At 43.6% G+C, this 26,196-nt stretch overlaps 1 protein-coding gene across 1 annotated transcript in view; it reads right to left on the bottom strand.

The window, feature by feature from the left end:
• LOC121549503 (type-1 angiotensin II receptor) overlaps positions 1–16,148 on the bottom strand; it is a 39,998-nt gene extending 23,850 nt beyond the window's left edge. The window contains 1 exon segment of the mRNA XM_041861293.2: positions 16,021–16,148. The gene's annotated coding sequence lies outside the window, so the exon portion shown is untranslated.
• Positions 16,149–26,196: the final 10,048 nt, after the last annotated feature.

Here is a 26,196-nt window from a genome sequence, read left to right on the forward strand (position 1 = left end):
CTCCTGCATGTCCCCTTCTCCTACATGTCCCCCCTCTCCTGCATGTCCCCCTTCTCCTACATGTCCCTCCTCTCCTGCATGTCCCCCTTCTCCTACATGTCTCCCCTCTCCTACATGTCCCCTTCTCCTACATGTCCCCCTCTCCTACATGTCTCCCTCTCCTACATGTCCCCCTCTCCTACATGTCCCCCTTCTCCTGCATGTCCACCTTCTCCTGCATGTCCACCTTCTCCTACATGTCTCCCCTCTCCTACATGTCCCCCTTCTCCTACATGTCCCCCTTCTCCTGCATGTCCACCTTCTCCTGCATGTCCCCCTTCTCCTACATGTCTCCCCTCTCCTACATGTCCCCCCTCTCCTACATGTCCCCCTTCTCCTGCATGTCCCCCTTCTCCTGCATGTCCACCTTCTCCTGCATGTCCACCTTCTCCTGCATGTCCCCCTTCTCCTGCATGTCCACCTTCTCCTGCATGTCCACCTTCTCCTGCATGTCCACCTTCTCCTACATGTCTCCCCTCTCCTACATGTCCCCCTCTCCCCTACATGTCCCCCTCTCCTGCATGTCCACCTTCTCCTGCATGTCCCCCTTCTCCTACATGTCCCCCTTCTCCTGCATGTCCCCCTTCTCCTACATGTCTCCCCTCTCCTACATGTCCCCCTTCTCCTACATGTCCCCCCTCTCCTACATGTCTCCCTCTCCTACATGTCCCCCCTCTCCTACATGTCCCCCTCTCCTGCATGTCCCCCTTCTCCTGCATGTCCACCTTCTCCTGCATGTCCCCCTTCTCCTGCATGTCCACCTTCTCCTACATGTCCACCTTCTCCTGCATGTCCCCCTTCTCCTACATGTCCCCCTTCTCCTGCATGTCCACCTTCTCCTGCATGTCCACCTTCTCCTACATGTCTCCCCTCTCCTACATGTCCCCCCTCTCCTACATGTCCCCCCTCTCCCTGCATGTCCCCTTCTCCTACATGTCCCTCTCTCTCCTGCATGTCCACCTTCTCCTACATGTCTCCCCTCTCCTACATGTCCCCCCCTCTCCTACATGTCCCCCTTCTCCTACATGTCCCCCTCTCCTGCATGTCCCCCTCTCCTACATGTCCCCCTCTCCTACATGTCCCCCCTCTCCTGCATGTCCCCCCTCTCCTACATGTCCCCCTTCTCCTACATGTCCCCCTTCTCCTGCATGTCCACCTTCTCCTACATGTCCCCCCTCTCCTGCATGTCTCCCCTCTCCTACATGTCCCCCCTCTCCTACATGTCCCCCCTCTCCTACATGTCCCCCTTCTCCTGCATGTCCACCTTCTCCTGCATGTCCACCTTCTCCTACATGTCTCCCTCTCCTACATGTCCCCCTTCTCCTACATGTCCCCCTTCTCCCTGCATGTCCACCTTCTCCTGCATGTCCCCCTTCTCCTACATGTCTCCCCTCTCCTACATGTCCCCCCTCTCCTACATGTCCCCCTTCTCCTGCATGTCCCCCTTCTCCTGCATGTCCACCTTCTCCTGCATGTCCACCTTCTCCTGCATGTCCCCCTTCTCCTGCATGTCCACCTTCTCCTGCATGTCCACCTTCTCCTGCATGTCCACCTTCTCCTACATGTCCCCCTCTCCTACATGTCCCCCTCTCCTGCATGTCCACCTTCTCCTGCATGTCCCCCTTCTCCTACATGTCCCCCTTCTCCTGCATGTCCCCCTTCTCCTACATGTCTCCCCTCTCCTACATGTCCCCCTTCTCCTACATGTCCCCCCTCTCCTACATGTCCCCCTTCTCCTGCATGTCCCCCTTCTCCTGCATGTCCACCTTCTCCTGCATGTCCCCCTTCTCCTACATGTCCCCCTTCTCCTGCATGTCCCCCTTCTCCTACATGTCTCCCCTCTCCTACATGTCCCCCTTCTCCTACATGTCCCCCCTCTCCTACATGTCCCTCCTCTCCTGCATGTCCCCCTCTCCTACATGTCCCCCTCTCCTGCATGTCCCCCTTCTCCTACATGTCCCCCTTCTCCTACATGTCCCCCCTCTCCTACATGTCCCCCTTCTCCTGCATGTCCACCTTCTCCTGCATGTCCACCTTCTCCTGCATGTCCACCTTCTCCTACATGTCTCCCCTCTCCTACATGTCCCCCCTCTCCTACATGTCCCCCCTCTCCTGCATGTCCACCTTCTCCTACATGTCCCCCCTCTCCTGCATGTCCACCTTCTCCTGCATGTCCACCTTCTCCTGCATGTCCACCTTCTCCTGCATGTCCACCTTCTCCTGCATGTCCACCTTCTCCTGCATGTCCCCCTTCTCCTGCATGTCCACCTTCTCCTGCATGTCCACCTTCTCCTACATGTCCCCCTTCTCCTGCATGTCCACCTTCTCCTACATGTCTCCCTCTCCTACATGTCCCCCTTCTCCTACATGTCCCCCTTCTCCTGCATGTCCACCTTCTCCTGCATGTCCCCCTTCTCCTACATGTCTCCCCTCTCCTACATGTCCCCCCTCTCCTACATGTCCCTCCTCTCCTGCATGTCCACCTTCTCCTGCATGTCCCCCTTCTCCTACATGTCCCCCTTCTCCTACATGTCCCCCCTCTCCTACATGTCCCCCTTCTCCTACATGTCCCCCTTCTCCTACATGTCCCCCCTCTCCTACATGTCCCCCTTCTCCTACATGTCCCCCTCTCCTACATGTCCCCCTTCTCCTACATGTCCCCCCTCTCCTGCATGTCCCCCCTCTCCTGCATGTCCCCCCTCTCCCCTGTATGTTTTCCCTTTCTTATCCAAGACATCCTGCATGCCTCCCTTTATGTTTCATGACTAATGACCTTCGGGATGTAAAGGAATAATGTTGTGCTCTTGGAATTGTTCCCGTTCAGACTCTTTCTGTAATAGACTATATGCTGGTTGAATGTAGAAATGGAAGTTGTAAAAGCTAATAATTGTTGTTAAATGCCTTATTTGTTTCATATTTTGTAAAACCAGTTCGATTTTGATTAACTTAGCCCTGAAATGTTGTATAATGTTATGGTTATAATAGCGATTTAAATGTGTCTTTATTTTCAGGTTTGTATGAGACAATGTATTCCCCTAAGATTATTATTTCAATAAAGTTATTGTTTTATTAATATTATATCACTTGTTTATGTCTTCCCTTATCAAATGTAAGACTAAATGCAATTTGTAATTTGTTTTGGAGCAGATATGTGTTTAATATGCTATCCAGATAAGAAAGTGTCTGGTCACAGAACATTCCATAGAATTTGAGAAAAATACCATCGGTCACTAAAACGTCTGTAACTCACAGAAAAAGGTATTTATATTCTGAGTTCAGATGATCAATCAAAATATCAGGAAGACTCAATATGCTCCAAGTTCTTCACTGCATTAATATCGTCATTACAAAGGTTTGTAAACGGCAGTTTACAAAATAGAAAAGCATTGATTTCGTAAAAGATACACATTTTCACAGGTGTTTTTCCTTGACTGAATACAATTTCAAATCAAATCAAATCAAATTGTATTGGTCACATACACGTGTTTAGCAGATGTTATTGTGGGTGTAGCGATATGCTTGTGCTTCTAGCTCCGACAGTTCCTTAGTATTGTCACGGATACAGCCGAGGATGCCCCTCCTCCTTGCTCGGGCAGGCTTCGGCGTTCGTCGTCCCCGGAGTACTAGCTGCCACCGATCTATTTTTCGGTGTTTGTCTAGTTTGTCCTGATTGTTTTCACCTGTTTCCCATTATGTTACATTGTATTCCCTTTATAACCCCCTGTCTCTCATTGGTTATTGTGTGTGGTTGTTTTCCGTGAGATCGGCAGTGTTCGGGTGTATGCGTATTTTGTTCCTCCCTGTTTGGAGGTTTTGTTTGTATTTTGATTACTGTGCTAGTAAAGTTCGTCTGACAGTAGCTCGGTGTCCTGCGCTTGACTTCGCTCACAGCATAAACGTCGCCCTGACAAATATCTAACAAGTAATATCTAAACATTTCACAACATATACCCAATACACACAAATCTAAGTAAAGAAATTGAATTAAGAAGATGTAAATAAATATATGGACGAGCAATGTCAGAGCGGCATAGACTAAGATACAGTAGAATAGTATAGAATACAGTATATACAGTGGGGAAAAAAGTATTTAGTCAGCCACCAATTGTGCAAGTTCTCCCACTTAAAAAGATGAGAGAGGCCTGTAATTTTCATCATACGTACACGTCAACTATGACAGACAAAATGAGAAAAAATAATCACATTGTAGGATTTTTAATGGATTTATTTGCAAATTATGGTGGAAAATAAGTATTTGGTCAATAACAAAAGTTTCTCAAAACTTTGTTATATACCCTTTGTTGGCAATGACACAGGTCAAACGTTTTCTGTAAGTCTTCACAAGGTTTTCACACACTGTTGATGGTATTTTGGCCCATTCCTCCATGCAGATCTCCTCTAGAGCAGTGATGTTTTGGGGCTGTTGCTGGGCAACACGGACTTTCAACTCCCTCCAAAGATTTTCTATGGGGTTGAGATCTGGAGACTGGCTAGGCCACTCCAGGACCTTGAAATGCTTCTTACGAAGCCACTCCTTCGTTGCCCGGGTGTTGTGTGTGGGATCATTGTCATATTGAAAGACCCAGCCACGTTTCATCTTCAATGCCCTTGCTGATGGAAGGAGGTTTTCACTCAAAATCTCACGATACATGGCCCCATTCATTCTTTCCTTTACACGGATCAGGCGTCCTGGTCCCTTTGCAGAAAAACAGCCCCAAAGCATGATGTTTCCACCCCCATGCTTCACAGTAGGTATGGTGTTCTTTGGATGCAACTCAGCATTCTTTGTCCTCCAAACACGACGAGTTGAGTTTTTACCAAAAAGTTCTATTTTGGTTTCATCTGACCATATGACATTCTCCCAATCCTCTTCTGGATCATCCAAATGCACTCTAGCAAACTTCAGACGCGCCTGGACATGTACTGGCTGAAGCAGGGGGACATGTCTGGCACTGCAGGATTTGAGTCCCTGGCGGCGTAGTGTGTTACTGATGGTAGGCTTTGTTACTTTGGTCCCAGCTCTCTGCAGGTCATTCACTAGGTCCTCCCGTGTGGTTCTGGGATTTTTGCTCACTGTTCTTGTGATCATTTTGACCCCACAGGGTGAGATCTTGTGTGGAGCCCCAGATCGAGGGAGATTATCAGGGGTCTTGTATGTCTTCCATTTCCTAATACTTGCTCCCACAGTTGATTTCTTCAAACCAAGCTGCTTACCTATTGCAGATTCAGTCTTCCCAGCCAGGTGCAGGTCTACAATTTTGTTTCTGGTGTCCTTTGACAGCTCTTTGGTCTTGGCCATAGTGGAGTTTGGAGTGTGACTGTTTGAGGTTGTGGACAGGTGTCTTTTATACTGATAACAAGTTCAAACAGGTGCCATTAATACAGGTAACGAGTGGAGGACAGAGGAGCCTCTTAAAGAAGAAGTTACAGGTCTGTGAGAGCCAGAAATCTTGCTTGTTTGTAGGTGACCAAATACTTATTTTCCACCATAATTTGCAAATAAATTCATTACAAATCCTACAATGTGATTTTCTGGATTTTTTTTCCTCAATTTGTCTGTCATAGTTGACGTGTACCTATGATGAAAATTACAGGCCTCTCTCATCTTTTTAAGTGGGAGAACTTGCACAATTGGTGGCTGACTAAATACTTTCCCCCCCACTGTACATATGAGATGAGTAATGCAAGATCTGTAAACATTATTAAAGTGACTAGTTTTCCATTTATTAAAGTGGCCAGTGATTTCTAATCTATGTAAACAGCCAGCAGCCTCTAATGTGCTAGTGATGGCTATTTAACAGTCTGATGGCCATGAGATAGAAGCTGTTTTTCAGTCTCTCGGTCCCAGCTTTGATGCACCTGTACTGACCTCGCCTTCTGGATGATAGTGGGGTGAACAGGCAGTGGCTCGAGTGGTTGTTGTCCTTGATGATCTTTTTGGCCTTCCTGTGACATAGGGTGCTGTAGGTGTCCTGGACAGCTGGTAGTTTGCCCACTGTAATGTGTTCGGCAGACCACACCACCCTCTGGAGAGCCCTGCAGTTGCGGGCGGTGCAGTTTCCGTACCAGGCGGTGATACAGCCCGACAGGATGCTCTCAATTATGCATCTGTAAAAGTTTGTGAGGGTTTTAGGTTCCAAGCCAAATTTCTTCAGCCTCCTGATGTTGAAGAGGCTCTGTTACGCCTTCTACACCACACTGTCTGCGTGGGTGGACCATTTCAGTTTGTCAGTGATGTGTACGCCAAGGAACTTGAAGCGTTCCACCTTCTCCACTGCGGTCCCATCGATGTGGATAGAGGCGTGCTCCCTCTGCTGTTTCCTGAAGTCCGCGATCAACTCCTTTGTTTTGTTGATGTAGAGAGAGAGGTTATTTTCCTGGTACCACTCTCCCAGGGCCCTCACCTCCTCCCTGTAGGCTGTCACATCGTTGTTGGTAATCAAGCCTACTACTGTTGTGTCGTCTGCAAACTTGATGATTGAGTTGGAGGCGTGCATGGCCACACAGTCATGGGTGAACAGGGAGTACAGGAGGGGGCTGAGCACGCACCCTTGTGGGGCTCCAGCGTTGAGGATCAGCGAAGTGGAGATGTTGTTTCCTACCTTCACCACCTGGGGGCGGCCCGTCAGGAAGTCCAGGACCCAGTTGCACAGGGCAGGGTTCAGACCCAGGGCCTCGAGCTTAATGATGAGCTTGGAGGGTAATATGGTGTTGAATGCTGAGCTATAGTCAATGAACAGCATTCTTACATAGGTATTCCTCTTGTCCAGATGGGATAGGGCAGTGTGCAGTGTGATGGCGATTGCATCGTCTGTGGATCTATTGGGGCGGTAAGCAAATTGAGGCTGGTTTTGTAGTCCATGATTGTCTGGAGTCCCTGTCTCGTGTCTGAGCCGTTGAATTGTGACTCCACTTTGTCCCTATACTGACGTTTTGCCTGTTTGATTGCCTTGTGGAGGGAATAGCTACACTGTTTGTATTCTGCCATATTCCCAGTCACCTTGCCATGGTTATATGAGGTGGTTCGCGCTTTCAGTTTTGTGCGAATGCTGCCATCTATCCACGGTTTCTGGTTAGGGTAGGTTTTAATAGTCACAGTGGGTGCAACATCTCCTGTACACTTCCTGATAAACTCAGTCACCGTATCAGTATATACGTCGATATTTTTCTCTGAAGCAACCCGTAACATATCCCAGTCGGCGTGATCAAAACAATCTTGAACCGTGGATTCCATTTTGGTCAGACCAGCGTTGAATAGTCCTTAGCAGGGGTACTTCCTGTTTGAGTTCCTGCCTGTAGGAAGGGAGGAGCAAAATGGAGTCGTGGTCAGATTTGCTGAAAGGAGGGGAGGGCCTTGTAGGCATCCCAGAAGTTGGAGTAGCAGTGGTCCAGTGTTTTAGCAGCACCAGTACTACAGTCGATGTGTTGATAGAACTTTGGCAGCCTTTTTACTCAAATTTGATTTGTTAAAATCCCCAGCTACAATAAATGCAGCCTCAGGATATGTGGTTTCCAGTTTGCATAAAGTCCAGTGAAGTTATTTGAGGGCCGTCGTGGTATCGGCTTGAGGGGGGATATACATGGCCGTGACTATAACCGAATAAAATTAACTTGGGAGAGCAGCTTGATTGTGAGGTATTCTAGGTCGGGTGAACAGAAGGACTCGAGTACCTCTATGTTACTACAATTACACCACGAGTCGTTAATCATGAAACACACACCTCCGCCCTTCTGCTTCCCGGAGAGATATTTATTCCTGTCGTCGCGATGTACAGAGAACCCAGATGGCTGTATGGACGGGGACAGTATATCCAGAGAGAGCCATGTTTCCGTGAAACAGAGGATGTTACAATCCCTGATGTCTCTCTGGAAAGCAACCCTTGCCCTGATTTCGTCAACTTTGTTATCCAGGGACATTAGCGAGTAATATACTCTGAAGCGGTGGGTGGTGTGCACGCCTCCTAAGTCAGACTAGAAGACCGCTCCGAGTACCTCTCCTCCGGCGTTGTTTTGGGTCGGCCTTTGGAATCAGTTAAATTGCCCTGGGGGCGCCATTTTGTGGGGTGCTATTGTATGTAATATCATTTGAAAGAGCTGTTTCTCAGCTTGGAAATATGTATCCTGTTTTCATATAAGGGTTGACACCAGCAAATTATTCTCATTTATACACACCGAGGTCATGGTCCAGTAAAACATGTAACATTCCGCAGAGCAGGAAAGGGTTAATCCCGAAAAGGTTGGAAAGGATGGACATTCGTTCTGATGGCCTGAGTGTCCGGAGTTCGGTGGTAGATGATATGGATGGTAAACGTCTGAGCTGAGATGGGAATCGCTGCCAAACGTGCTTCAACAAAGTACTGTAGGCCGTCATTGTAAATAAGAATTTGTTCTTAATTGACTTGCCTAGTTAAATAAAGGTTAAATAAATACAAATAAAAACAAAGTACTGAGTAAAAGGTCTGAATACATATGTAAATAAGGTACTCCCGAGTGGCGCAGTGGTCTAAGGCACTGTATCGCAGTGCTAGCTGTGCCACTAGAGATCCTGATTCGAGTCGAGCCTCTGTCGCAGCCGGCTGCGACCGGGAGACCCATGGGCGGTGCACAATTGGTCCAGCGTCGTCCAAGGTAGGGGAGGGTTTGGCCGGCAGGGATGTGGGTTCGTTTCCCACGGGGGCCAGTATGAAAAAAAAAACACACAAAAAACATGTATGCATTCACTAACTGTAAGTCGCTCTGGATAAGAGCGTCTGCTACATGACTAAAATGTAAATGTATTTCTGTTTATTTTTTATTTTAAATACATTTGCAAACATTTCTAAAAACCTATTTTCACTTTGTCATTATGGGGTATTGTGTGTAGATTGATGAGGAAAACCATTTATTTAATCCGTTTTAAAATAAGGCTGTAATGTAACAAAATGTGGAAAAAGTGAAGGGGTCTGAATACTTTCCGAATGCACTGTATGCTTAGTCTAATACAGTGACAACTAAAATATGCCAAAAACGATTTAGTCCAATCAACGTAAGCTAAATATGATGTGACTGCCAAGGTTCTGATTTCTGTGTGTGTGTGTGTGTGTGTGTGTGTGTGTGTGCGTGCGTGCGTTCGTGCAAGTAGAAAAAAACATGTTGACTCACCCTACTTGTAGAGAAACACCAATGCCATCCTCCTCTCTTTCATGTTGACAAAACGGTCTATGACAATGTCGTGCAGTACAAGCTTTTAGTTTGTGTTGTCCTAGGCTACCTGGCTAAAATTCTTGCTCTCTAGCCTAACCTCCATTCATGGGCAACGTTAGCTAGTTAACATTAGCCTAATACATCCTAGCTACATATTGAACTTCCATCATCTCACACTGATTGGCTATTATTTTATACTTTTTTTTTTATCAAGGGAGGCCAAATCTTTGCTGGCTTCCCTTGCATTCAATGCTACGTGCGGCAACAATGTTATACTCCTTTTGACCAGACAGCATCACATGGACGGGTTACACATACAGAGACAGAGGGGGCGCTGTTTCTCCGTTGAGACACATTCAGCCTCTGAGAGACTAAAGACACATTAAATATATTTTTCGTGGCTTCCCATAGCGTCCATGATTACACATTACTGACGGTAGCTATACGGTAGCAGTGAGGACCACAACAAAACGCTTAGTGGACAGACAAGAAAGGATGTGACTGTAAGACAGGTGATTTACTGGTGCTATGCCAAGTGATCCGATGCTAGAGCCTAAAGGCAGGAATAGATGGAGGAAGGAGGGAGGGAGGGAGGGAGGGAGGGAGGGAGGGAGGGAGGGAGGGAGGGAGGGAGAGAGGAAGGAAGGAAAGAGGGGGAGAAAGGGAGGGAGGGAGGGAGGGAGGGAGGAAGGAAAGAGGGGGAGGGAGGGAGGGAGGGAGGGAGGGAGGGAGGGAGGAGAGGATGGAGGGAGGGAGGGAAGAGGGGAGAGGAGGGCAGGATGGAGGGAGGGAGGGAGGGCAGGATGGAGGGAGGGAGGGAGGGAGGGAGGGAGGGAGGGCAGGATGGAGGGAGGGAGGGAGGGAGGGAGGGAGGAGAGGATGGAGGAAGGAGGGAGGGAGGGAGGGAGGGAGGGAGGGAGGGAGGGAGGGAGGGAGGGAGGGAGGGAGGGAGGGAGGGAGGGAGGAGGAGGGAGGGAGGGAGGGAGGGAGGGAAAACCTGGATGATAGGACAAGGGTAATAAAACCTGGGAAACAGACAGGAAGGAAAATAACCACTTGACAGCTACTAGGGGCATGAAGATACACCACCCACCCACCCACCAGAATAGGAGCACTGCACATTAACTATAGCAAGTTTAATGACCCGAATGATGCATGCCAGGGAAATGGGACATGATTATTCATCCTCTCCTAAATGTTGAATCACTCACATCATCAACTTATCATCTATCTTTGGTAATATTCCAACAAGTTCTGTCAGAATTCTCATTATAAAACGGTTTGTTTGGATCCTGGATGCTGATTGGTTGATAGCAGGGAGTTATAGCATCACAATCCCCACATTCCACAGTTAATTCCTGTTAACAGTTCCATTAGATGTATCAATGCGCATCCCGTGTCCCACAGCCCAGCCAGTCAATTTATAAACTTAATCTCCCCTGGAAGAAAGCATCTAGACAATATTTCCCCATGCTACTAGCCTAGCATTTTGGTTTGGTACAGCGGGGGTTAATATAAGCCTCACTGTGTGCCTATCTGCCCTGTGCAACACCTTGACGTTTTTTGTTGCGATCGCCACCGTGACATGCATATGAACGTGACGAGACTGACAGCTTCTCTGATCCAGGAATTAATTTATCAGTATCATTAAAACAAATGAAAATGAAAATGAAAATGCACATAGTTTGTATTCATTTGAGCTACTTGATGTGATTGCAGATCAAGCTCACATATTCTTTAACCATGTTTGACATGGGTTAGCTATGTGGAAGAAGGCTAAAAAGGAAAGCATGGAATTCCTGATTGACCAAACTGCCATGTGCTATATTCTAAAAAAAAATAATGACCTAAAACACATGTGGTGCAGAGGATAAAAGGCCTGGCTTGGGAACCAAACGTTGCAGGTTCAAACCCCACGTGTACAGATTGTCAACATATGAAGTGTAAATAATATAGTTGTGTCTATGTGGTTCAAATGTCCTATGAATAAAATTCAAATGCCGTGTGTCTCTATATCACCTTCAAATGTGAATTGACATTAAATCGGGAGAGTATCATAAAGTGGATGTACTCCAATCTGCTTTAAGGAGCTGCACTTCAGAACGTTGGGGTAATATTAGGTCAAACTTAAATATAACATTTTTTTAATGTTCTTGAAAAGTTTGGAGGACCTCCAAGACAATATACGATATATATTGTTGGGTGGCAAGGTAGCCCAGCGGTTAAGAGTGTTGGGCAAGTAACCAAAAGGTAGCTGGTTTGAATCCCTGTGCCTACAAGGTGAAAAATCTGTCAATGTGCCCTTGAGCAAGGCACTTAACCCTAATTGCTCCAGGGTTGCTGTCAATAATGGCATATCCCTGGTAGCGACCCCACTCTCAGGGGGAGTAGGATATGCAAAAAAACGAATGTATAATACATATGTGAATTAAGACTTAACCCACCTTATTACTATTTATTACATGAACATCAATGGAATATTAAGTTAAATCTAAAACAAATATGCCATGAATGTCATAAAAACAGACTTATTTGGAAAGTGTGGAACATTGTGCCACATTTTTGGAATGTTCTGTGGAACCTACAGTATGTGAATATCACAATAATATTATTGCAATATCCCAGAAAACTCCCATAACTTAACTAAATGTTCTGGGAACCTTTGAAGAACTTCTGTCAACATTCTTACAATATTAAGGGAATGTCCTGGCAACCTAACTTAATGATTGTATGAATGTCATCACAACTGAGTATATTTAGTGTTTTGGGAACCTATCTCTGGTAATGTACCCACACTGTTCCCTCAACCTAATTAAATGTTCTGGGAACCTTTAAAGAACTCAGAAAGGAAGTCCTGTCAATATTCTTGCAAATATCAAATAAATGTTTTGTGCACCCTGATACAAACATTATCTATCTGAACGTCAGCACAACTGGACAGTTTTAGTGTTTTATTGTCATATCCCCACAATGTTCCCACAACCTAAAGAAACATTCTGGGAACCTTTATTAAAGAACATACTAAATGTGTTCTAGGAACGTTCTTGTAACATCAGGTAAATGTTTTTTGCACCTTAACCTTTTACTGCAGTGGGCTAAATCAGGGTCACACAGAGTGTTTCTTGGTGGTCTTAAACAAATCTACTTTGAAACAAAAGTATCCACCTCACACCATGTACCATGTCAGATATAGAGTTGAAATGTATTCAATTTTGAGTTTGCATCCCAATATTACACTTTATATACATCACAGAAGATTGATATATAACAAAACCGTTTGACATAGAAACACCTGATTTTCGGCGTAAAAATAAAGAAATATGTTTATTAATTATGAAATTATGAAAAATATTAATAACATTCCACCCATGAAGCCACTAGAGGGTGATTTGGTAATTTGACTGCAGGAAAGGGCTACAAGAAACATTGTAGAATAATCTGCGCAACTGGACAGTTTTTTGTCTTTTGGGAACATATATTTTGTGATGTCCCCACAATGTTCTCACCACACTGCTGGGTTGTCTCAGCTGGATGTTAAGGGTTTGACATTTGACTTTTGCCACGCAGGGTTAAGGCTAATGGAAATATTGGCATGGGGAGCCATTTCTGCTTATTTCTTTTGACAGTAAATGCTTCCATGTGAGTTGTCACAACTACAGAGCACACTTCTGGCTGCTGAAAGTGCTCTGTCATATCCTGTTCTATGTTGCTCTGATACAGCAGATATACAACATCTCTATTATGACATGGTTTCAGAAATGTTTAACCCTTTCTAGTGTAGATTGAGGGTTCTCTACACGGCACATCAAGATTCAAGTTTTTAATGTCACATATTAATGTTTATAATATTAGAATAAAAAAAAACATGAGAAATAAGAAGAAATATGAAGAACACAATAAGTAAGTAACATACTATATACAGGGTCAGTTCCTGTACCATATTAACAATGTGCAGGGATACTGGAGTGATGGAGGTAGATATGTATAGGGGTCAGGTGACTATATACAGGGTCAGTTCCAATACCATATTAACAATGTCCAGGGATACTGGAGTGATGGAGGTAGATATGTATAGGGGTAAGGTGACTATATACAGGGTCAGTTCCTGTACCATATTAACAATGTGCAGGGATACTGGAGTGATGGAGGTAGATATGTATAGGGGTAAGGGGACAGGGATACTGGAGAGATGGAGGTAGATATGTATAGGGGTAAGGTGACTATATACAGGGTCAGTTCCAGTACCATATTAACACTGTAGATAGATGACTGTCATTGTGGAGACCGATTACATTTATGCAGATTTAGGGCTCTATTTAATCTTCAACGCTGAAGCATTACAGATTCCATAATATACATTTTATGTAATAATACGACATATGCAGCGTTTATCGTGTATACAGTCTCCGCTAAAGCAGAAACATTGCCTTTACATTTCACTCGCTAAAGCTGAACTTATGAGATGAGTATTGAATAGAGCCCTTAATGAATGAACTGACCACATTCACAACCATAAATCGACTGAACTACTTCCAAACAGCTGATTCCAAACACTTTTTAGAAATACACAACAGTGACAAAGAAAACAATGTCTCTCCTAAAATAAAATAATAGTTTTGCTTCTTCAAATTTCTGTCTTTGAAGAACTTGTCCTCTGGTCCCTCCAGCCCTCTCTCTCTCTCTCCCTTTCACCTGTCCTCTGGTCCCTCCAGCCCTCTCTCTCTCTCTCCCTTTCACCTGTCCTCTGGTCCCTCCAGCCCTCTCTCTCTCTCTATCTTTCACCTGTCCTCTGGTCCCTCCACCCCTCCCTCTCTCCCTGTCCATCGTTCTCCTCTGGTCCCTCCAGCCCTCTCTCTCTCTCTCCCTGTGTAGTTTAAATCCTTCATAAGAGAAGATCATTAAAGAAAGCAGGACTGTAGTTGAACAGGATGTGAGTTATATTCTCTGTGGGGCTGTGGGGTTCTAGAGTGGGGCTGTGGGGTTCTAGAGTGAGGCTGTGGGGTTCTAGAGTGGGGCTGTGGGGTTCTAGAGTGAGGCTGTGGGGTTCTAGAGTGGGGCTGTGGGGTTCTAGAGTGGGGCTGTGGGGTTCTAGAGTGGGGCTGTGGGGTTCTAGAGTGGGGCTGTGGGGTTCTAGAGTGAGGCTGTGGGGTTCTAGAGTGGGGCTGTGGGGTTCTAGAGTGGGGCTGTGGGGTTCTAGAGTGGGGCTGTGGGGTTCTAGACAGCTGCTTTAAGTTCAGTGGTTCAACATAACATGATCTATGTCCATACACCCACAGTACATTTAGCAGACGCTCTTATCCAGAGCGACTTACAGGAGCAATTAGGGTTAAGTGCCTTGCTCAAGGGCACATCGACAGATTTTTCACCTATCGGCTCGGGGATTAGAACCAGCAACCTTTTGGTTACTGGCACAACGCTCTTAACCACTAAGCTACCTGCCGCCCCGTAGAGCTGCCCTGGATCTATCCACTGCTGTATATCCCCCTATAGGAAAGGGTCATTTCATCAGATGTCCTGTACAGTTCTCATACACACACACACACACACACACACAGACACACAGACACACAGACACACACACACACACACACACACACACACACACACACACACACACACACACACACACACACACACACACACACACACACACACACACACACACACACACACACACACACACACACACACACACAAAGAGACAGACATCCACACAGACACACACACAGACACACAGACACAGACACAGACACACACACACACACACACACACACACACACACACACACACACACACACACACACACATACACACACACACACACACACACACACGCACACACACACGCACACACAGACCTTGATCTCATGAACTCACTGTAGACAACCATCATGCTGTCTAAACCAGACCATGGACATACTGGACTGACACAGAAGACACAGACAGTCCAACAGGTGGCAGAAAACTAGCAGATAAAATACAGCTTTTAAATGATTTTAATGTCTACATAACGTACAGCTGTTTAATCATGTCCATTTATAAATCAGTGTCAACGATATTATGATATTATGATGTAATGATGTTATAGCTGAAGCTGATTCTGGTTAAATCTCAAAGAAAGCAACAACTACAAGTCCAAAAGAGAAAAAAACATTAACTGAAGAATAATGTTACAGGGTAAATAGATTAAAGTTCATAATGTTACAGGGGAAATAGATTAAAGTCCATAATATTACAGGGTAAATAGATTAAAGTCCATAATATTACAGGGTAAATAGATTAAAGTCCATAATATTACAGGGGAAATAGATTAAAGTCCATAATATTACAGGGGAAATAGATTAAAGTCCATAATATTACAGGGTAAATAGATTAAAGTCCATAATGTTACAGGGGAAATAGATTAAAGTTCATAATGTTACAGGGGAAATAGATTAAAGTCCATAATATTACAGGGTAAATAGATTCAAGTCCATAATGTTACAGGGTAAATAGATTAAAGTCCATAATATTACAGGGGAAATAGATTAAAGTTCATAATGTTACAGGGTAAATAGATTCAAGTACATAATGTTACAGGCGAAATAGATTAAAGTTCATAATGTTACAGGGGAAATAGATTAAAGTCCATAATATTACAGGGGAAATAGATTAAAGTTCATAATGTTACAGGGTAAATAGATTCAAGTACATAATGTTACAGGGGAAATAGATTAAAGTCCATAATGTTACAGGGGAAATAGATTAAAGTAAAGTCCATAATGTCAAGCTGCTATTGAGAGAGGAAAAGCTCTCACCTGTGGTTGGAACCGGTAGGCTTCTGATGCTTCGGAGAAGGAGAGAGATCTGAGGAAGCGAGATACGGAGATAAGGAGCGAGGGAGAGAGGAACAGAGAGAGAGGCCTCCTCAGTTCAGTGATGAACGGTGCTGCTCCTGATTCAACTACGGACCAATGACATGAGCAGTGATACTGACACACACACAGAAACACACACACACACACACACACACACACACACACACACACACACACACACGTAAACCCCCACCCCCCTCGTTATGCACCGGTTAAACCACCCCCCTCTTCCTCCTTCAATACTTACACACCACTCTTTTTATTATTATTACTCTCACTCCTCCCATCATCTCTCTCTCTCTCTCTCTCTCTCTCTCTCTCTCTCTCTCTGTCTCTGTCTCTCTCTCTCTCTCTCTCTCTGTCTCTGTCTCTCTCTCTCTCTCTCTCTCTCTCTCTCTCTCTCTCTCTCTCTCTCTCTCTCTCTCTCTCTCTCTCTCTCTCTCTCTCTCTCCTGCTCCTCCTCCTCCTCCTCCTCCTCCTCCTCATTTCCTCCTCCTCTGCATCCTCCTCCTCTTCCTAAAGTGGTTTGTTGTGTGGTAGTTCTCTGTCCCTTGTTACCTGTTCTACATTGACTGAACAGTCTCTAGTTCTGTGGTTCTAATAGAAGACTGGACAGTCTCTAGTTCTGTGGTTCTAATAGAAGACGGGACAGTCTCTAGTTCTGTGGTTCTAATAGAAGACTGGACAGTCTCTAGTTCTGTGGTTCTAATAGAAGACTGGACAGTCTCTAGTTCTGTGGTTCTAACAAAAGACTGGACAGTCTCCAGTTCTGTGGTTCTAACTGAAGACTGAAAAACATCTAGTTCTGTGGTTCTAATAGAAGACTGGACAGAATCTAGTTCTGGGGATCTAATAGAAGACTGGATAGCATCTAGTTCTGTGGTTCTAACAGAAGACTGGACAGTCTCTAGTTCTGTGGTTCTAACAGAAGACTGGACAGTCTCTAGTTCTGTGGTTCTAACTGAAGACTGAACATCATCTAGTTCTGTGGTTTTAACAGAAGTCTGGACAGCATCTAGTTATGTGGTTCTAACAGAAGACTGGACAGTCTCTAGTTCTGAAGTTCTAATAGATGACTGGACAGCATCTAGTTCTGTGGTTCTAACTGAAGACTGGAAGGTCTCTAGTTCTGTGGTTCTAATAAAAGAATGGACAGTCTCCAGTTATGTGGTTCTAATAGAAGACTGGACAGTCTCTAGTTCTATGGGTCTAACAGAATACTGGACAGTCTCTAGTTCTGTGGTTCTAATAGAAGACTGGAAAGTCTCTAGTAATGTGGTTCTAATAGAAGACTGGACAGTCTCTAGTTCTGTGGTTCTAATAGAAGAATGGACAGTCTCTAGGTCTGTGGTTCTTATAGAAGACTGGACAGTCTCTAGTTCTGTGGTTCTAACATAATACTGGACAGTCTCTAGTTATGTGGTTCTAAAGAAGACTGGACAGCCTCTAGTTCTGTGGTTCTAATAGAAGACTGGACAGTCTCTAGTTCTGTTTTTCTAATAGAAGACAAGACAGTCTCTAGTTCTGTGGTTCTAACTGAAGACTGGAAGGTCTCTAGTTCTGTGGTTCTAATAGAAGACTGGACAGTCTCTAGTTCTGTGGTTCTATAGATGACTGGATAGTCTCTAGTTCTGTGGTTCTAACAGAAGACTGGATAGTCTCTAGTTATGTGGTTCTAACAGAAGACTGAATAGTCTCTAGTTATGTGGTTCTAATAGAAGACTGAACATCATCTAGTTATGTGGTTCTAATAGAAGACTGGACAGTCGCTAGCTCTGTGGTTTTAACAGAAGACTGAACAGTCTCTAGTTCTGTGGTTTTAATAGAAGACTGAACATCATCTAGTAATGTGGTTCTAATAGAAGACAGGACAGTGTCTACTTCAGTGGTTCTAACAGAAGACTGAACAGTTTCTAGATATGTGGTTCTAACTGAAGACTGGAAGGTCTCTAGTTCTATGGTTCTAATAGAAGACTGGACAGTCTCTAGTTCTGTGGTTCTAATAGAAGACTGGACAGTCTCTAGGTATGTGGTTCTATCAGAATACTGGACAGTCTCTTGTTCTGTATTTCTAATAAAAGACTGGACCACATCTAGTTCTGTGGTTCTAATAGAAGACTGGACAGCCTCTAGTTCTGTGGTTCTAATAGAAAACAGTCTCTAGTTCTGTGGTTCTAATAGAAGACTGGACAGTCTCTAGTTCTGTTGGTCTAACTGAAGACTGGAAGGTCTCTAGTTCTGTGGTTCTAATAGAAGACTGAACAGTCTCTAGTTCTGTGGTTCTAATAGAAGACTGAACAGTCTCTAGTTCTGTGGTTCTAACAGAATATTGGACAGCCTCTAGTTCTGTGGTTCTAACAGAAAATTGGACAGTCTCTAGTTCTGTGGTTCTAAAGAAGAATGAAGAGTCTCTAGTTCTGTGGTTATAATAGAAGTCTGAAAAGTCTCTAGTTATGTGGTTCTAATAGAAGATTGGACAGCCTCTAGTTATGTGGTTCTAATAGAAGACTGGACAGTCGCTAGTTCTGTGGTTCTAATAGAAGACTGAACATCATCTAGTTATGTGGTTCTAATAGAAGACTGGAGAGTCTCTAGTTCTGTGGTTCTAACAGAAGACTGAACAGTCTCTAGTTCTGTGGTTCTAACTGTTGACTGGACAGCCTCTAGTTATATGGTTCTAATAGAAGACTGGACAGTCTCTAGTTCTGTGGTTCTAATAGAAGACTGGAAGGTCTCTAGTTATGTGGTTCTAACAGAAGACTGGACAGTCTCTAGTTCTGTGGTTCTAATAGAAGACTTGACTGTCTCTAGTTCTGTGGTTCTAATAGAAGACTGAACATCATCTAGTAATGTGATTCTAATAGAAGACTGGACAGTCTCTAGTTCTGTGGTTCTAATAGATGACTGGATAGTCTCTAGTTCTGTGGTTCTAATAGAAGACTGGACAGTCTCTAGTTCTGTTTTTCTAATAGAAGACAAGACAGTCTCTAGTTCTGTGGTTCTAATAGAAGACTGGATAGTCTCTAGTTCTGTTTTTCTAATAGAAGACAAGACAGTCTCTAGTTCTGTGGTTCTAACTGAAGACTGGAAGGTCTCTAGTTCTGTGGTTCTAACAGAAGACTGGACAGTCTCTAGTTCTGTGGTTCTAATAGAAGACTGGACAGTCTCTAGTTCTGTTGTTCTAACAGAAGACTGTACAGTCTCTAGTTCTGTGGTTCTAATAGAAGACTGGACAGTCTCTAGTTCTGTGGTTCTAACAGAAGACTGGACAGTCACTAGTTATGTGGTTCTAATAGAAGACTGGACAGTCTCTAGTTCTGTGGTTCTATAGATGACTGGATAGTCTCTAGTTCTGTGGTTCTAACAGAAGACTGGACAGTCTCTAGTTATGTGGTTCTAACAGAAGACTGGAAAGTCTCTAGTTCTGTGGTTCTAATAGAAGACTGGAAAGTCTCTAGTTCTGTGGTTCTAATAGAAGACTGGACAGTCTCTAGTTCTGTGGTTCTAATAGAAGACTGGACATCATGTAGTTATGTGGATCTAATAGAAGACTGGACAGTCTCTAGTTCTGTGTTTCTAACAGAAGACTGAACAGTCTCTAGTTCTGTGGTTCTAACTGAATACTTGAAGGTCTCTAGCTCTGTGGTTCTAACAGAAGACTGGACAGTCTCTAGTTCTGTGGTTCTAACTGAAGACTGAAAAACATCTAGTTCTGTGGTTCTAATAGAAGACTGGACAGAATCTAGTTCTGGGGCTCTAATAGAAGACTGGATAGCATCTAGTTCTGTGGTTCTAACAGAAGACTGGACAGTCTCTAGTTCTGTGGTTCTAACAGAAGACTGGACAGTCTCTAGTTCTGTGGTTCTAACTGAAGACTGAACAACATCTAGTTCTGTGGTTCTAACAGAAGTCTGGACAGCATCTAGTTATGTGGCTCTAACAGAAGACTGGACAGTCTCTAGTTCTGAAGTTCTAATAGATGACTGGACAGCATCTAGTTCTGTGGTTCTAACAGAAGACTGTACAGTCTCTAGTTCTGTGGTTCTAATAGATGACTGGACAGCATCTTGTTATGTGGTTCTAACTGAAGACTGGAAGGTCTCTAGTTCTGTGGTTCTAATAAAAGAATGAACAGTCTCCAGTTATGTGGTTCTAATAGAAGACTGGACAGTCTCTAGTTCTGTGGTTGTCTAACAGAAGACTGGACAGTCTCTAGTTCTGTGGTTCTAACAGAAGACTGGAAAGTCTCTAGTTCTGTGGTTCTAATAGAAGACTGGACAGTCTCTAGTTCTGTGGTTCTAATAGAAGAATGGACAGTCTCTAGGTCTGTGGTTCTAATAGAAGACTGGACAGTCTCTAGTTCTGTGGTTCTAACAGAATACTGGACAGTCTCTAGCTATGTGGTTCTAATAGAAGACTGGACAGCATCTTGTTATGTGGTTCTAATAGAAGACTGGACAGTCTCTAGTTCTGTGGTTCTAATAGAAGACTGGACAGTCTCTAGTTCTGTGGTTCTAATAGAAGACAAGACAGTCTCTAGTTCTGTGGTTCTAACTGAAGACTGGAAGGTCTCTAGTTATGTGGTTCTAACAGAAGACTGGACAGTCTCTAGTTCTGTGGTTCTAATAGAAAAATGGACAGTCTCTAGTTCTGTGGTTCTAACAGAAGACTGTAAAGTCTCTAGTTCTGTGGTTCTAATAGAAGACTGGACAGTCTCTAGTTCTGTGGTTCTAACAGAAGACTGAACAGTCTCTAGTTCTGTGGTTCTAATAGAAGACTGGACAGTCTCTAGTTCTGTGGTTCTATAGATGACTGGATAGTCTCTAGTTCTGTGGTTCTAACAGAAGACTGGATAGTCTCTAGTTATGTGGTTCTAACAGAAGACTGTCTTTAGTTCTGTGGTTCTAAATGAAGACTTGAAGGTCTCTAGCTCTGTGGTTCTAACAGAAGACTGAATAGTCTCTAGTTATGTGGTTCTAATAGAAGACTGAACATCATCTAGTTATGTGGTTCTAATAGAAGACTGGACAGTCTCTAGTTCTGTGGTTCTAACAGAAGACTGAACAGTCTCTAGTTCTGTGGTTCTAACAGAAGACTGGAAAGTCTCTAGTTATGTGGTTCTAATAGAAGACTGGACAGTCTCTAGTTCTGTGGTTCTTACAGAAGACTGAACAGTCTCTAGTTATGTGGTTCTAACAGAAGACTGGACAGTCACTAGTTATGTGGTTCTAATAGAAGACTGGACAGCCTCTAGTTCTGTGGTTCTAATAGAAAACAGTCTCTAGTTCTGTGGTTCTAATAGAAGACTGGACAGTCTCTAGTTCTGTGGGTCTAACTGAAGACTGGAAGGTCTCTAGTTCCGTGGTTCTAACAGAAGACTGGACAGCCTCTAGATCTGTGGTTCTAATAGAAGACTGGACAGTCTCTAGTTCTGTGGTTCTAACAGAAGACTGAACAGTCTCTATTTCTTTGGTTCTAACAGAAGACTGGACAGTCTCTAGTTCTGTGGTTCTAACTGAAGACTGGAAGGTCTCTAGTTCTGTGGTTCTAACAGAAGACTGGACAGTCTCTAGTTCTGTGGTTCTAATAGAAGACTGGACAGTCTTTAGTTCTGTGGTTCTAAATGAAGACTTGAAGGTCTCTAGTTCTGTGGCTCTAACAGAAGACTGAATAGTCTCTAGTTATGTGGTTCTAATAGAAGACTGAACATCATCTAGTTATGTGGTTCTAATAGAAGACAGGACAGTGTCTACTTCAGTGGTTCTAACAGAAGACTGAACAGTTTCTAGATATGTGGTTCTAACTGAAGACTGGAAGGTCTCTAGTTCTATGGTTCTAATAGAAGACTGGACAGTCTCTAGTTCTGTGGTTCTAATAGAAGACTGGACAGTCTCTAGTTCTGTTGGTCTAACTGAAGACTGGAAGGTCTCTAGTTCTGTGGTTCTAATAGAAGACTGAAAGGTCTCTAGTTCTGTGGTTCTAATAGAAGACTGAACAGTCTCTAGTTCTGTGGTTCTAACAGAATATTGGACAGCCTCTAGTTCTGTGGTTCTAACAGAAGATTGGACAGTCTCTAGTTCTGTGGTTCTAAAGAAGACTGAACAGTCTCTAGTTCTGTGGTTCTAATAGAAGACTGGACAGTCTCTAGTTCTGTGGTTCTAAATGAAGACTTGAAGGTCTCTAGTTCTGTGGTTCTAACAGAAGACTGAATAGTCTCTAGTTATGTGGTTCTAATAGAAGACTGAACATCATCTAGTTATGTGGTTCTAATAGAAGACTGGACAGTCTCTAGTTCTGTGGTTCTAACAGAAGACTGGACAGTCTCTAGTTCTGTGGTTCTAACAGAAGACTGGACAGTCTCTAGTTATGTGGTTCTAATAGAAGACTGGACAGTCTCTAGTTCTGTGGTTCTAACAGAAGACTGAACATTCTCTAGTTCTGTGGTTCTAACAGAAGACTGGACAGTCTCTAGTTCTGTGGTTCTAATAGAAGACTGGACAGCCTCTAGTTCTGTGGTTCTAATAGAAAACAGTCTCTAGTTCTGTGGTTCTAATAGAAGACTGGACAATCTCTAGTTCTGTGGGTCTAACTGAAGACTGGAAGGTCTCTGGTTCTGTGGTTCTAACAGAAGACTGGACAGCCTCTAGTTCTGTGGTTCTAATAGAAGACTGGACAGTCTCTAGTTCTGTGGTTCTAACAGAAGACTGAACAGTCTCTAGTTCTTTGGTTCTAACAGAAGACTGGACAGTCTCTAGTTCTGTGGTTCTGACTGAAGACTGGAAGGTCTCTAGTTCTGTGGTTCTAACAGAAGACTGGACAGTCTCTAGTTCTGTGGTTCTAATAAAAGACTGGAAAGTCTTTAGTTCTGTGGTTCTAAAAGAAGACTGGAAGGTCTCTAGTTCTGTGGCTCTAACAGAAGACTGGACAGTCTCTAGTTATGTGGTTCTAATAGAAGACTGAACATCATCTAGTTATGTGGTTCTAATAGAAGACAGGACAGTGTCTACTTCAGTGGTTCTAACAGAAGACTGAACCGTTTCTAGATATGTGGTTCTAACTGAAGACTGGAAGGTCTCTAGTTCTATGGTTCTAATAGAAGACTGGACAGTCTCTAGTTCTGTGGTTCTAATAGAAGAATGGACAGTCTCTAGGTATGTGGTTCTATCAGAATACTGGACAGTCTCTTGTTCTGTATTTCTAATAAAAGACTGGACCACATCTAGTTCTGTGGTTCTAATAGAAGACTGGACAGCCTCTAGTTCTGTGGTTCTAATAGAAAACAGTCTCTAGTTCTGTGGTTCTAATAGAAGACTGGACAGTCTCTAGTTCTGTTGGTCTAACTGAAGACTGGAAGGTCTCTAGTTCTGTGGTTCTAATAGAAGACTGAACAGTCTCTAGTTCTGTGGTTCTAATAGAAGACTGAACAGTCTCTAGGTCTGTGGTTCTAACAGAATATTGGACAGCCTCTAGTTCTGTGGTTCTAACAGAAGATTGGACAGTCTCTAGTTCTGTGGTTCTAAAGAAGACTGAACAGTCTCTAGTTCTGTGGTTCTAATAGAAGTCTGGACAGTCTCTAGTTATATGGTTCTAATAGAAGATTGGACAGCCTCTAGTTATGTGGTTCTAATAGAAGACTGGACAGTCGCTAGTTATGTGGTTCTAATAGAAGACTGAACATCATCTAGTTATGTGGTTCTAATAGAAGACTGGACAGTCTCTATTTCTGTGGTTCTAACAGAAGTCTGAACAGTCTCTAGTTCTGTGGTTCTAACTGTTGACTGGACAGCCTCTAGTTATATGGTTCTAATAGAAGACTGGACAGTCTCTAGTTCTGTGGTTCTAATAGAAGACTGGAAGGTCTCTAGTTATGTGGTTCTAACAGAAGACTGGACAGTCTCTAGTTCTGTGGTTCTAACAGAAGATTGGACATTCTCTAGTTCTTTGGTTCTAAAGAAGACTGAAAATTCTCTAGTAATGTGGTTCTAATAGAAGACTGGACAGTCTCTAGTTCTGTGGTTCTAATAGATGACTGGATAGTCTCTAGTTCTGTGGTTCTATCAGAAGACTGGATGGTCTCTAGTTATGTGGTTCTAACTGAAGACTGGACGGTCTCTAGTTATGTGGTTCTAACAGAAGACTGGACAGTCTCTAGTTCTGTGATTCTAATAGAAGACGGGACAGTCTCTAGTTCTGTGGTTCTAATAGAAGACTGAACATCATCTAGTTATGTGGTTCTACTAGAAGACTGGACAGTCTCTAGTTCTGTGGTTCTAACAGAAGACTGAACAGTCTCTAGTTCTGTGGTTCTAACAGAAGACTGGACAATCTCTAGTTCTGTGGTTCTAATAGAAGACTGGACAGTCTCTAGTTCTATGGTTCTAACAGAAGACTGGAAGGTCTCTAGTTCTGTGGTTCTAATAGAGACCGGACAGTCTCTAGTTCTGTGGTTCTAACAGAAGACTGAACAGTCTCTAGTTCTGTGGTTCTAAAAGAAGAATGGACAGTCTCTAGTTCTGTGGTTCTAACTGAAGACGGGACAGTCTCTAGTTCTGTGGTTCTAATAGAAAACTGAACATCATCTAGTTATGTGGTTCTAACAGAAGACTGAACAGTCTCTAGTTCTGTGGTTCTAACTGAAGACTGAAAAACATCTAGTTCTGTGGTTCTAATAGAAGACTGGACAGAATCTAGTTCTGGGGCTCTAATTGAAGACTGGATAGCATCTAGTTATGTGGTTCTAACAGAAGACTGGACAGTCTCTAGTTCTGTGGTTCTAACAGAAGACTGGACAGTCTCTAGTTCTGTGGTTCTAACTGAAGACTGAACAACATCTAGTTCTGTGGTTCTAACAGAAGTCTGGACAGCATCTAGTTATGTGGCTCTAACAGAAGACTGGACAGTCTCTAGTTCTGAAGTTCTAATAGATGACTGGACAGCATCTAGTTATGTGGTTCTAACAGAAGACTGTACAGTCTCTAGTTCTGTGGTTCTAATAGATGACTGGACAGCATCTAGTTCTGTGGTTCTAACTGAAGACTGGAAGGTCTCTAGTTCTGTGGTTCTAATAAAAGAATGAACAGTCTCCAGTTATGTGGTTCTAATAGAAGACTGGACAGTCTCTAGTTCTATTTGTCTAACAGAATACTGGACAGTCTCTAGTTCTGTGGTTCTAATAGAAGACTGGAAAGTCTCTAGTTCTGTGGTTCTAATAGAAGACTGGACAGTCTCTAGTTCTGTGGTTCTAATAGAAGAATGGACAGTCTCTAGGTCTGTGGTTCTTATAGAAGACTGGACAGTCTCTAGTTCTGTGGTTCTAACATAATACTGGACAGTCTCTAGCTATGTGGTTCTAATAGAAGACTGGACAGCATCTTGTTATGTGGTTCTAATAGAAGACTGGACAGCCTCTAGTTCTGTGGTTCTAATAGAAGACTGGACAGTCTCTAGTTCTGTTTTTCTAATAGAAGACAAGACAGTCTCTAGTTCTGTGGTTCTAACTGAAGACTGGAAGGTCTCTAGTTATGTGGTTCTAACAGAAGACTGGACAGTCTCTAGTTCTGTGGTTCTAATAGAAGAATGGACAGTCTCTAGTTCTGTGGTTCTAACAGAAGACTGTAAAGTCTCTAGTTCTGTGGTTCTAATAGAAGACTGGACAGTCTCTAGTTCTGTGGTTCTAACAGAAGACTGGACAGTCACTAGTTATGTGGTTCTAATAGAAGACTGGACAGTCTCTAGTTCTGTGGTTCTATAGATGACTGGATAGTCTCTAGTTCTGTGGTTCTAACAGAAGACTGGATAGTCTCTAGTTATGTGGTTCTAACAGAAGACTGTCTTTAGTTCTGTGGTTCTAAATGAAGACTTGAAGGTCTCTAGTTCTGTGGTTCTAACAGAAGACTGAATAGTCTCTAGTTATGTGGTTCTAATAGAAGACTGAACATCATCTAGTTATGTGGTTCTAATAGAAGACTGGACAGTCTCTAGTTCTGTGGTTCTAACAGAAGACTGAACAGTCTCTAGTTCTGTGGTTCTAACAGAAGACTGGACAGTCACTAGTTATGTGGTTTTAATAGAAGACTAGACAGTCTCTAGTTCTGTGGTTCTAACAGAAGACTGAAC

This window comes from Coregonus clupeaformis, unplaced genomic scaffold (assembly GCF_020615455.1).
Source record: "Coregonus clupeaformis isolate EN_2021a unplaced genomic scaffold, ASM2061545v1 scaf0889, whole genome shotgun sequence".
Lineage (NCBI taxonomy): Eukaryota > Metazoa > Chordata > Actinopteri > Salmoniformes > Salmonidae > Coregonus > Coregonus clupeaformis.